The sequence below is a fragment of the Bos mutus genome, chromosome X, assembly GCF_027580195.1.
Source record: "Bos mutus isolate GX-2022 chromosome X, NWIPB_WYAK_1.1, whole genome shotgun sequence".
In the NCBI taxonomy this organism is placed as follows: Eukaryota; Metazoa; Chordata; class Mammalia; order Artiodactyla; family Bovidae; genus Bos; species Bos mutus.
Window position 1 is genome coordinate 41706700 of NC_091646.1, and position 13224 is coordinate 41719923.

At 38.0% G+C, this 13224-nt stretch overlaps 1 protein-coding gene across 1 annotated transcript in view; it reads right to left on the reverse strand.

Moving 5' to 3' along the window:
- The window catches only part of IL1RAPL2 (interleukin 1 receptor accessory protein like 2), a 560200-nt gene that overhangs the window by 159994 nt on the left and 386982 nt on the right, over nt 1-13224 (reverse strand). The gene's annotated exons all lie outside the window — the stretch shown is intronic.

Consider the following 13224-nt stretch of genomic DNA (forward strand, 5'->3'; position numbering starts at 1 on the left):
AGAAGTTAAAATATAACATTTTACACATGAAACTTATATAACGTTATAAACCAAATTTTACCAAAATTTAAATAGAAAGGCATAACCAGAATTCAGTGGTATTGATCAATAGAAGGGCATTACTCTTTCTCCTCATTACTCATAAAAGGCAACTAGACTAGAATCTCCACTGCATGGAGTATGACATGTAAGATCTGGGCATATACAAGGTATCTGAAAAATAAGAAAACATATTAAAAGTGTTTTCATTTCTGTACTGTACTTTTTCACATTACTGGTTGTTCCCATGACTTACATTTAGTGGCATTTTGCCAGCAAAACATTTGGAGGTTGAAGGAAAACTAACATATTGTTTAATAATAAAGATCTCTAATGTTTCCAGAATTTTCAAACATTCTATGTATTAGTCATGTCCTTGAAAGTCGGGTTGTTTTAGTTTCAGTTCAGTTCAATTCAGTCGCTCAGCTCAATTCATGTCCGACTCTTTGTGACCCAATGAACTACAGCACGCCAGGCCTCCCTGTCCATCACCACTCCTGGAGTCCACCCAAACCCATGTCCATTGAGTCAGTGATGCCATCCAACTATCTTATCCTCTGTCGTCCCATTCTCCTCCTGCCCTCAATGTTTCCCAGCATCAGGGTCTTTTCAAATCAGTCAGATCTTTGCACCAGGTGGCCCAAGTATTGAAGTTTCAGCTTCAACATCAGTCCTTCCAATGAACACCCAGGACTGATCTCCTTTAGGATGGACTGGTTGGATCACCTTGCAGTCCAAGGGACTCTCAAGAGTCTTCTCCAACACCACAGTTCAAAAGCATCAATTCTTCGGCGCTCAGGTTTCTTTATAGTCCAACTCTGATATCCATACATGACCACTGGAAAAACCATAGCCTTGACTAGATGGACATTTGTTGACAAAGTAATGTCTCTGCCTTTTAATATGCTGTCTAGTTTGGTCATAACTTTCCTTCCAAAGAGTAAGCGTCTTTTAATTTCATGGCTGCAATCACCATCTGCAGTGATTTTGGAGCCCAGAAAAATAAAGTCTGACACTGTTTCCACTGTTTCCCCATCTATTTGCCATGAAGTGATGGGACCAGATGCCATGATCTTTGTTTTCTGAATGTTGAGCTTTAAGCCAACTTTTTCACTCTCTTCTTTCACTTTCATCAAGAGGCTCCTTAGTTCCTCTTCACTTTCTGCCATAAGGGTGGTGTCATCTGCATATCTGAGGTTATTGATATTTCTCCCAGCAATCTTGATTCCAGCTTGTGCTTCCTCCAGCCCAGCGTTTCTCATGATGTACTCTGCATATAAGTTAAATAAGCAGGGTGACAATATACAGCCTTGACGTACTCCTTTTTGTATTTGGAATCAGTCTGTTGTTTCATGTCCAGTTCTAACTGTTGCTTCCTGACCTGAATACAGGTTTCTCAAGAGGCAGGTCAGGTGGTCTGGTATTCCCATCTCTTTCAGAATTTTCCACAGTTTATTGTGATCCCACACAGTCAAAGGCTTTGGCATAGTCAATAAAGCAGAAATAGATGTTTTTCTGGAACTCTCTTGCTTTTTTCGATAATCCAGTGGATGTTGGCAATTTGATCTCTGGTTCCTCTGCCTCTTCTAAAACCAGCTTGAACATCTGGAAGTTCACAGTTCACATATTGCTGAAGCCTGGCTTGGAGAATTTAAAGCATCACTTTACTAGCGTGTGACATGAGTGGAATTGTGCGGTAGTTTGAGCATTCTTTGGGATTGCCTTTCTTTGGGATTGGAATGAAAACTGGCATTTTCCAGTCCTGTGGCCACTGCTGAGTTTTCTAAATTTGCTGGCATATTGAGTGCAGCACTTTTACAACATCACCTTTTAGGATTTGAAATAGTTCAACTGGAATTCCATCACCTCCACTAGCTTTGTTCATAGTGATGCTTCCTAAGGCCCACTTGACTTCACATTCCAGGATGTCTTGCTCTAGGTGATTGATCACACCATCGTGATTATCTGTTTTAGTTTAGTTGAATTAAACCTACAACTCAGGTAGCTACTGTCACATGGTGGTACAGACAGGTTATCCAGCTAATTCTTGCTCTTCACTTCTTTGCAGACATAGATCTCTAAGATAAGCTATAGATAACCTTATCTCATTCTACTTTTCTGATATATATATATATATTCTCTATTAAAAATAACTCCATGAGCCTGATGGTTTGATTGCAGAAATCAATCAAAAGAAAAATCACAGGCATAATACCTGAAATAAAAAGAACACCTAGCACAATAACATAGATTGTTATCAATCCTAATTAGCTTGTTGTTCAGTTGCTAAGTCGTGTCCAACTCCTTGCAACTCCATGGACTGCAGCATGCCAGACCTCCCTGTCCCTCACTATCTCCCAGAGACTGCCCTAATTAGCTTAATCAAATCCTACTAAACCCCCAATCTAATTAGAACTCACTTAGAATCAGTTCAGCTTTGAAATCTTGCCCCAGGTCTTGGCCTGGGCATAAGTCCTATTTGCCGCCTGCCTGAACTGTTGGCTTTGATAGAGGCTGTGGGGCATCAAGGCTTGGCATGAGGCTGGTCCCTTTGGGCACTGAAACCTCTTAATCAGTCACTAACTATAGTTACTGTCTGCTAAGACCTATCTATTCCTGACTCACAGGCTGTTCTCAGTGCAGTTAAACTTCTGGTATTCTTCCTGGACAGAGGCAAGGGAAGAATACCTTCACTCTTCTCAAATTCCATGGGCTTAAAAAGAAAAACCTAAAACTTTTATATAGAATGAGTTCCTCTACCAGAACAAAAAGCTCTTTTAGAGCACCACTCTTTATGGTCATCCTTCATTAATTCATTCATTCTCTCTCTCTTGCATGTAAAAATTGTGGTAAAATATACATAACGTATTTACTATTTTAGTCATTTTCAGTGTGCAATTCAGTGGTATTAAGTGCATTCACAAAGTGGTGCACACTGTCCATTTCAAAAACTTTTTTTTATATCCCAAACTATCTCTTTTAATAAATGATGTATTAATATTGATCCCCTTGCTTGAAAACCTCCAATTTCTTCACAATTAATTTTTTGTCTACAATAAACTGGCCTTTAAAGAGTTATCAATCAGGCCTTCCTTCCCCCTCTTTTTTTCTTTCTAGAACTTTTAAAATATTTTGAACATACCAAATCAAACCATTTTTAAGCATTTTCTCAGAATAGAAGTTTACTCACAGAGAAATTATGGCACGAGGGGTGTGACATTCTCCCATGATACAGAAGATGAGGTTTCAGACCAAATCTTAGAGAGGAGTTGAGTTTCTCCCTATTGAACTCTGCCTTTATTTCAGGAAATTGTTACTGTATAATTTGTGGTGGAACGCTAGGCTACAATAGCAGGTAGGCAGCTTTGATTGTCTTCGACAAATTAAGAAAAAGCTAGTATAGTCCACAATATATGCTCACTTATAGCTTAGATTAGCTACAATCATAAATAAGTGAGCCTTGCAAGTCCATGTAGGACAAGTGGGAAAAATACAGAAGCCTATGAAAGTTTTCTAATGTTTGCTTTGGTTATCCTACTTCTATCAACAGGTTTTTCCACTATTTTTTTTAAAGTAATTCTGACCCTATCTAAACCAGATTAATCTGTTTTTAAACAATTAAATTTCAAAGTAAAAATATTCCATTAATACTTTCTTGCTCTGTACTAGAAATCAGAAATATTCAAATCAGAAGCATTAATTCTCTGGCCTTTCAGTTTCCTGCCTGCTAAAATAACTCTTTAAAAAAAACTAATTAATTTATTTTAATTGGAGGCTAATTACTTTACAATATTGTATTGGTTTTGCCATACATCAACATGAATCCGCCACTGGTGTACACGTGTTCCCCATCCTGAACCCCCCTCCCACCTCCCTCCCCATACCATCCCTCTGGGTCATCCCAGTGCACCAGCCCCAAGCATCCTGTATCCTGCATTGAACCTGGATTGGCGATTAGTTTCTTATATGATATTATACATGTGGGTTGAAAAATCACCATAGGGCTTGCTTTTTTTTTTTTTTTTCACTGAAAATGAAACTAAAGTCGTTAGTATTACAAGACAGGGGCTTCCCAGGTGACTCAGTGATTTAAAATCCACCTTCCAATGCAGGAGATGTGGGTTTGATCCCCGGGTTGGGAAGATCCCCTGGAGAAGGGAAAGGCTACCCACTCCAGTACTCTGGCCTAGAGAATTCCATGGACTCTATAGTCCATGGGGTCACAAAGAGTCGGACACAACTGAGCGACTTTCACTTTCACTGTAAAATAGATCTCAATTAGGAGGCAGCCCTGCAACCTGGACCTCAAGAGTGACTCATTATTTTGTTCATTTCCTCAACAAACATTTATTGATCACACAGCTCTGGAAAGTTGTTAAAGAAAGAGTCCATTATACAAACTATAGAAATCACTGATAGATTTTCAGTGTCTCTTAGTAATAGAAACAGGATAAATTCATCTGATAAGTGTTGGGACTAGAGTTTGACTTAGTTTCCCTTTGCAATTATTATTGGTGCATTTTCGAGCGGCCAATAGCTTTGAAAGGATCTCACCCACACTGTGCTCCAATAACACTTGCATCATGGTTTTCTTGAATTCTCTGTCTTCTTACCTTTGGTATTCTAGAAGGTTAAACTACAAAAGAAATACTCCCAATTCTAGTGAGGCAGACTGTATTACATCAGAAAAGGTATTAGTCACTGCGATTTAAAGTGATTTAAAGCATAATTAAAGGTACTTGTAGGAAAATGTAGGAAAATGTCAAATGTAAATAATAAAATATCAAACAAGCTCAGCAGACATGGTCTATGTCTCATACAACCCCTATGTTTGACATACCACTTAACCTTGAACACAGTAGGTGACTCCTACTTTGAAAAATAATTTGTTTCAAGACATACCCACACTGTGAGACAATCATATATATTTACTAATCTATAAGCATGTTCACAGAAGCTGGTCAAAAGCACTTACAACTTTTCTGCTGTTATGAATGATTATAAAGTACATCTACAAAAAAAAGTGAAAATTTTTCCTACAACTGGAAACATCTTGAACTCTTCAAGGCTGACATAACTTCAGAGCAATGGAAACCACATTTTTGACTGCATCTTAGGGCCTACCACAGAATGGAAAAAGAGATGGGGTTTTTTTGGGGGCGTGAAGGAGTGTGGTCAGCAGAGGGGAAACTATTATAGTCTGGCACTTTTAACTTCTTCAATATAGATTATGGGTGGGATGGGGGGTGGGTACATGCTTTCTCATGGATAAGTATAGTCTGGAAAATGTGCCCTCAATTTTGTCTGAGGAGAGAGATACTTAATATTTTAAAAAATCAACCACAATAGTATGTACCTAGTGCCTACTATATGGGAGAAAAAGGGAAGCAGAAGAAATATACTGTCTTTAATACGTATACAACCTAGTTGAGGTGACAAAATATACAGATTGTGCTAAATCATGTTTCACGGTATTAATACCATTAGTATTCAGCATAAGGGCAAAGATGTGGCTTCAGAGTAATTGGGAAGACATTCTTTGGCTCAGCCTTTCATAGACTGCTTCAAGAAATATTCAATAAGAATATCAAAGTAAGTTTTACGCATCCTTTGCAATTTTTGCAGAAGTAACTTTCTACTAATGTTAACTAAAGTAACATAGGCCCATCAAAAAAGATGATGGGATTTTTTTCAGTCCTCAGCTCCATTATCAAAGAAATCCTTTGCCCAGAGTAGGTACTTGATGAAATTTTGTTCAATAAATGAATTTTTGGTAATTTTCTTGTCTAAAGTAATCAGTCATATAGCTGGTTTAATCACTCACTGTAATGGCACCTGCTACTTCTAGGGTATTTTGCAGTTTTCCCCCATTAAGTCTGCATAACACTAACAAGGTTGTAAGGTTATGGAGGTGTTGCACATATGTATTCTATCACATAACTATGTCTCAGTGCCCTAAGAGAACATGAGTTCCTCAAAGGACGTGACTGGGCTAAGCTTTCTGAGCACCTTCAATGGGACTTCCGGAATCTGCATATAGAACATGAGCACACTGTGTCCTGCTGACCTACTGGAACTTGGCATATATATTCAGAGGCTTAATTAATAATGCTAAACTGATTCCTCATCAACTTTTGTATCTTCAATTCTAATTTTGCACCAGTGGGTGATCTGGTTAATGTCTGTAAGATTCAGGGGATGTTTTAATAAATTGTACCTATTAGCAGGTTATATTGAACGCCTCTTTTCCCCACCATACATCCAGCAACGTACACTTCTGTGGTCTCACAAAAATGTATTTACCACTGAGAAGAGCAAGCTCAGGTCTCTCCCAAGTATACTTAACACTAGTATTTTACTTCTCTAAAAGCAGTGTTAACATAGAGCTGATTGCACATTCAATTACCATGACAGACAGCAAAGGGACCAGTCAACAATTCACACACCCACTTACTCTCTAGCCTCCCTCTAGACTTTCAGTGATTCCTGCCTGATTGGAAAAAGGAATTTAAATGTTCCTATTACTTGATCCTATTAAAGAAAGACAGATCTCAAAAAGCAAGTGTCATTGAGCTACTGTATGGGAGGAATCATGTTCTCAGACACATGATTATTATCCCAAGTTGAAATGTCTGAATCATGTTCTCAGACACTTGATTATCATCCAAAGTTTAAATGTTTCTCTCTCTCTCTTTTTGATTAGCCTGGATGACAGTGAGCTGGGTAAGTAGAATATAGGGCTCTCATGTACAGCCTTTGCTTGGCAAGGTAACCTGCAGATCCAGTGGACCTTTCTTGCATCTTCTCCTTCCTCTCTAGAGACTCCAGCCCTCCAGCATAATAAATGCACTCAAGTCTTTCCCATCCTCAAGAAACACTTCCTTGATTTAAGACTCCTTCTAGTTACTGGCTTTTCCAGTATTCTACAGAAAAATTACTTGAAAGATTAGCTTATATTCACTGTTTCTTTTTCCTTCCTTACCAGTCACTGCTTTCACTAAGGTCACCAATGACCTCCACATTTACAAACCGAGTGAATAATTTTCTGCCACAGTATTACTCGATTACTTGATATCTCTTAGGTATTTGACATTCTCTCTTAAAACTGAATTTTCTCTTGGCTTTAATTATATTCCCTTTCCCCCTTCCAGTTGGAAGCTCCTTTTCAATGTTCTTCATGGTATTCCCATTTTTCTTTGTGGGCTTCCTCCACAATCATTTAGATACTGATATTATCCCTGATGCTGTTTTTACAAACATCTGAATGATTTATTCCAAATTATGGCCTATATTTCCAGTTAATTCTGATGACTTCAAGTCTGTATCTCAGAATTCTTGTGTTCCAAACTTATGTTGCAACTTGCTGAAGGGCTATTTCCACCTGAATGTCTCACACGCATATAATATTCAGCATGTACAAAACCAAACACGTTTTATTTCCCTGAAATTTTCCTCCTTGTCTTATGGTGCTAACATGAGTGTAGTTTCCTAAGTCAGAAATCTAAGTCAACCCACATTTCTCCCTTTTCCTTGCTGCTAACATTCATTCACTAATTCACAAAATCATGCTGTTTCTGTCTTGTTAATAACATTAGCATCTGTTTCCTTCAACTTCATTTGGACTTTACCACATAAACTCAGGTATTCATTATTTCTTGACTGGTTAACAATACTTTCCTAATTGATTTCTTTCCAAATCACACCAGTCCACTGAAATAATGCCATTCACAGTTTCCCACTATTTTCAGGATCAAGTTTAAACTCTTTAACTAAATACACAAAGTTCTTTATGACTTCTTTCCACTCCACTAGCTTTATCACTTTTGTATGTGTGCACTATTCTCCAGCCATATCAAAATATGTTTAATTTCTCCAAATAAATCACATTTGTGCAATATGAATAACACCAGAGTAATGTGAATGTACTAGAGTAGGACTTATCAAACTGTTTCTGTAAAGGGCCAGATAGCAAATAATTCATGTTTTGCTAGTCAGAGAGTTACTGTTGCAACAACTTTGCCAATGTAGTGTATAAAAACAGCCATAAATAATCTCTAAACTTAATGAATGGGCATGACTGTGTGCTAATAAAAGTTTGTTTACAAAAATAAGGGCTTGTCAGATTTGGTTCTTCTTGGGTCATAGTTTGCTGACTCTTGAACTAGAGTACCATGGTATATAAAGAAATCCTGTCTTCAATCCTTTTATAGAGCCAAAAACTAATTTTGATTTTTGTGCCAATTGGGATTTTCAAATGATAGGTTTACTTTAAACAAGGTACACCTGTACTTAAGACACATTAACCTCAGAGAGATCTAGGACAAAAAAGTAATTAATTTCCATCCACAAACTATATTCCTGGACATAAAACAAACTCAAGCTTTCCTAAGTATTCCATAAGTCTATGCTTTCACTTGGAAAATAAACCATCTTCTAAGAATTATTTGTTTCATTGGATTTGACATAGTAACTTATCCTTGTGGTTCATTTTACTTTTTCCTGACGTTAAAGTTCCTTGTAAATCACTTCTTTTTTCTAGATGCTTGTGTCTCCAGAGTGGCGGAAAATTCAGAATCTGATAAATATTGGGCATGGCAGGGAAAGACTGATATCACCAAATGCTTCTATGATCAATTATGTCATTGGACAAGCAGACCAAGTGTCCTTACTCTGAAGGAAAAAGTGAAGTTAGAAATACTTGGAATATCTTCATTTCCAGGTAAAGTTTTAAAAATATGATTTTTAAGTTTAATCTAGGGACTGATGATTAAGGAAGGCTATGATAATTTCCTCCTTAGTAAAAGAGAGGAAACAAGGGGCAAAGCAAGGGTTTAACCCAATATATAAGCAGAGTGGGTAGCTATCTTCTGTGGTCTAGTGTTTGTGAGCCTCCCCCACATCTCCGTTATCACACTCTCAAGTTATCAAGCATTAGTAGACATGAATTTTCTTCTTTTAAGTGTTATCCTTTACAAAGAAATAGTTGTTAAGTTTTAGTATGGTAATTATGCTAGGTAACATTCCATTTGAATTAAGATAATGCTCTTTAAGAATAAATCAAGTAGGAATAAATTGCTATCAAAAAGAGTAACACATCATGAGGGGATCATTACCTACTATGACCACAGTGTTGAGATTATCATCTTTGACCCTGTGGATTAGGGCAAGGGAGGATAATGCAGTCACAAAGGGAAGGAGCCTGGAGCCTTGACCACAAAGACCTACTACAGCAACCGTGGATTACTTACATGTAGATGAACATTCAAGGGGGAAAATAAACAAGCCACTTCAATCTTGGTTAAGACAATGAGTACTTGTTTTGTTGTTGTGTTATAGCAGCCCAATTTCCTATATCACAACTAATTTTAATTATTTATCATCATCATCACCACCATTAATATTGTCATTTACCAACACACAGAGGATCCAGTTTATGTTTCAGTCTACCAAAATTGCTTTCAGAAAAGTTAAGAACTTGGTTATTAGACACTTTTAAGACTTTATTAAATAGATAAAAATTCTGGCAATCACATGTATATATCCAGGAAATGTAGAGAGTTGTGTATGAAATGAGCCAAGACTCTTCTTTCTGAGTCTCAGTTTCCTCATGTATAAGAGGCAGAGTTGAAACACACAATTTCTAAGGCTTCTTCCATTTATAAAGCTTATGATTCTAACAGTCTATAGACTGTACTTCATTTTTCCTTATTAGTGATTTGGTAACTTCAGTCAAGGAAAGAAAGTGAGCTTTTGAACATGATGAGTGGAAGCTACATTTAACCCTGAATTATGGCTTCAAGAAGTTGACTGCTAATTTTTTTTAATGCTGTGGTGACAATATCTAACATGTGCACTCTCACAAATGATCCATTATATTCAGAGAAATCTATTTCTATTTTAACATAAGGGAATATTGATTCAAAGGGGTGCTAAAGATGACTATCCTCTCTCCAATTCCTATACATTCTTCTCCTTTTTCCTCTTTTATAGGTAATATCTGAAGCACACTTAGGCTCAATAGTCCCCAAATTCATGGTATTGTGATCACTGCCTTGTCTTCTTCTTTACTATTCATAGTTTTCCCCTTTCATGTCAAATATCTTTCTTGCCAATGCAAAGTATATACAATGGAAGAAGAGAAAATGCTCTCTGGCTTTAACAGTGGGGGGTAGAATTGCTACTCATGAAATTCCTTTAAGTTCTTAATCTGTGATTAATCTATCATCACTATACTTAAAAAGAATAGAGCATTGACTCTCATTCCAGCATGTCTATCAAATCTAAAATTCTTTAAACTGAGAGTTGTCATAAAATGTTGTAATGTAGCTGTGCAAAAATATTGCTAGCCCCAAAGGAGTAAGTTTCAACAGATATGAAGCCATTAGGAAGACATACTTAAATGAGAATACACTTGTGATTCCCACTGAAAGAATATATTTTTAAGTCACGATAAAATAGATTATGTCTCAAAAGGAAACAATAATCCAAATATCATTTACTTAAAATAGTAAAACTTTATTTTTATTTAGGTTTCACATACAATATAGGTTGATGGGGTGGAGGCTTTGTCCAAGGTAATCATTAAAAACCCAGGCTGAAGGAGGATCTCTTTAAAAAGGGCTTGAACAATCACCAAAGAAAGATAATTGAGAAGCTGAAGCTAAGCATTGTCAATTAAATGCTTCCACCAAGAAATGACATGTGTCACTTCTGCTCACATTTCAATGACCAAAGTAAGTCATGTTGGCCACACCTAATTTCAGCTGGGCAGGAAAGTGCATTCCTACCATATGGCTAGAAGGACTGAAATATTTCTGACAGTCTTACTGCCTGCCACAGAGTGTAAGACTGTATATCATGTGACCAAAATTTCAGATTTAGTTAACTGCTAGATATGTGAGTTTTTAACTCAATGGACTTCATAATCTTCCACACTGGTTTGTTGTCAGGATCAAATAAGTAATGTAAAATGAAAAGTATAAGCCATTAATCAAATGTAATTTTTTTAAATGAAGTCTTTGAAATAAATGCAGGAGTACAAGGCTAAGATTTGACCATTTTCATGAGTTCCATTCTAGATGTTTAGCTTTTCTTCACTTTACTTCCTAAGTACTTTCAGATTCTTAAAAGCCTATTAGGCCAGAGGAATTCAGAACATAAACTTAGAAATAAGGGAACAAATGAGTCTCCTCACTTGCCCTTAAATTTGACTTGAGGCAAATGTTTTTTTTATTTAACAACTTGTTAAGTTGTAAGTTCAGGGTGACCTTCAGTTTTTCAAAAATTCTGTTTGGAGAAATGCTGAAAACTGGAATATAAGTTGCTAAGATTGACTTTTCAACTCTTGGGTCTTACCTTGGGTGGACTTGAGCTTGAAAAATGGAGACAGTATAGTTAAGACCTTGAAGGAGGTTTAGTTTAGTTCCAAAGTAAACAATGCATGGAGAGTTAATGATTTCTACCAAAACACTGTACCTTTTAAATATGCCTCATCTTGAGATGGATGAAATGAGATCCCAGAAGCCTCTCTGGGCTTGATAGAAAGAGCACTGGTGGGAAAAGTCACAAGTTTTTCCCGGTTCCCTCTGTGTGCACACAGAATGGATCAGGGACATACTGGCCCTTGCTAGGATGGAGGCTAAACAACTCATTTCCCAGGGTATGTTTCTAATGACCCTCTTCTAGGACAAACTTCCCAGGAAAATCTCTGTTTCAAACCCCTGAGATTGTTCTGGGAACTTCTGAAACTTCTCTGGGGCCCCCTTTGCTTGGGAGAAAACACAGGCAAAAGAGTTGAGTAAGCAAAGAATGGACATGAACTTGAGCAAACTCCGGAAGATAGAGGAGGACAGGGAAGCCTGGCATACTGCAGTTCATGAGGTCACAAAGAGTTGGACATGACAGAGACTGAACAACAGCAACAAAGCAAACTGTCACAAAGGTTTCAGCAAAGATAAGTCAAAGTATAAAGATGGTAACTTCTTGTACATGAGAATCTGATTTCTGTATCAACGAATGGTTTTAATTCTGATAAAAACAGCATATGTCTATATTGTTGGGGGGTTAAGGAAAGGAAGGACTCAGATTAAGGGATGTGGCACATTCATCAGGAGGGAGGTCTCCACAGTCTCCTGGCCCTCCTGGTCTAGCCTTTCCTTGTGGTCTCCCGCCTCTGGGAAGAACTAAGGATATTACTACCACTCAGGTTGTCACTAGGTGACCAGGTAAGGGAAAGAGGAGCATCAAGTGACCCCCAACTCTCTTCTTCCCTTCAACCTGTGAAAAAAGTGAAGATGACTGGGTATATACTCCAGTGTTGCCCAATACTGCTCCATCTCACTCATTAGTCAGAAGCTGTGTGACAGAGGCCTGGCTAGAGACATGAACAGCTTTCTTTTTGTCCCCTGGTGTCAGTGATGCTGGCATTTTGGTCCGTGTCCTGGAAGGAGCTCAGTTCAGCTCAGTCACTCAGTCATGTCTGACTCTTTGCGACCCCATGAATCACAGCACGCCAGGCTTCCCTGTCCATCACCAACTCCAGGAGTTTACCCAAACCCATGTCCATCGAGTCGGTGATGCCATCCAGCCATCTCATCCTCTGTCATCCCCTTCTCCTCCTGCCCCCAATCCCTCCCAGCATCAGGGTCTTTTCCAATGAGTCAGCTCTTCGCATGAGGTGGCCAAAATATTGGAGTTTCAGCTTCAGCATCAGTCCCTCCAATGAACACCCAGGACTGATCTCCTTTAGGATGGACTGGTTGGATCTCTTTGCAGTCCAAGAGACTCTCAAGAGTCTTCTCCAACACCACAGTTCAAAAGCATCAATTCTTCGGCGCTCAGCTTTCTTCACAGTCCAACTCTCATATCCATTGGTGACCACTGGAAAAACCATAGCCTTGACTAGATGGACCTTTGTTGGCAAAGTAATATCTCTCGTTTTCAATATGCTGTCTAGGTTGGTCATAACTTTCCTTCCAAGAAGTAAGTGTCTTTTAATTTCATGGCTGCAGTTACCATCTGCAGTGATTTTCGAGCCCAGAAAAATAAAGTCTGACACTGTTTCCACTGTTTTGCCATCTATCTGCCATGAAGTGATGGGACTAGATGCCATGATCTTAGTTTTCTGAATGTTGAGCTTTAAGCCAACTTTTTCACTCTCCTCTTTCACTTTCATCAAGAGGCTCC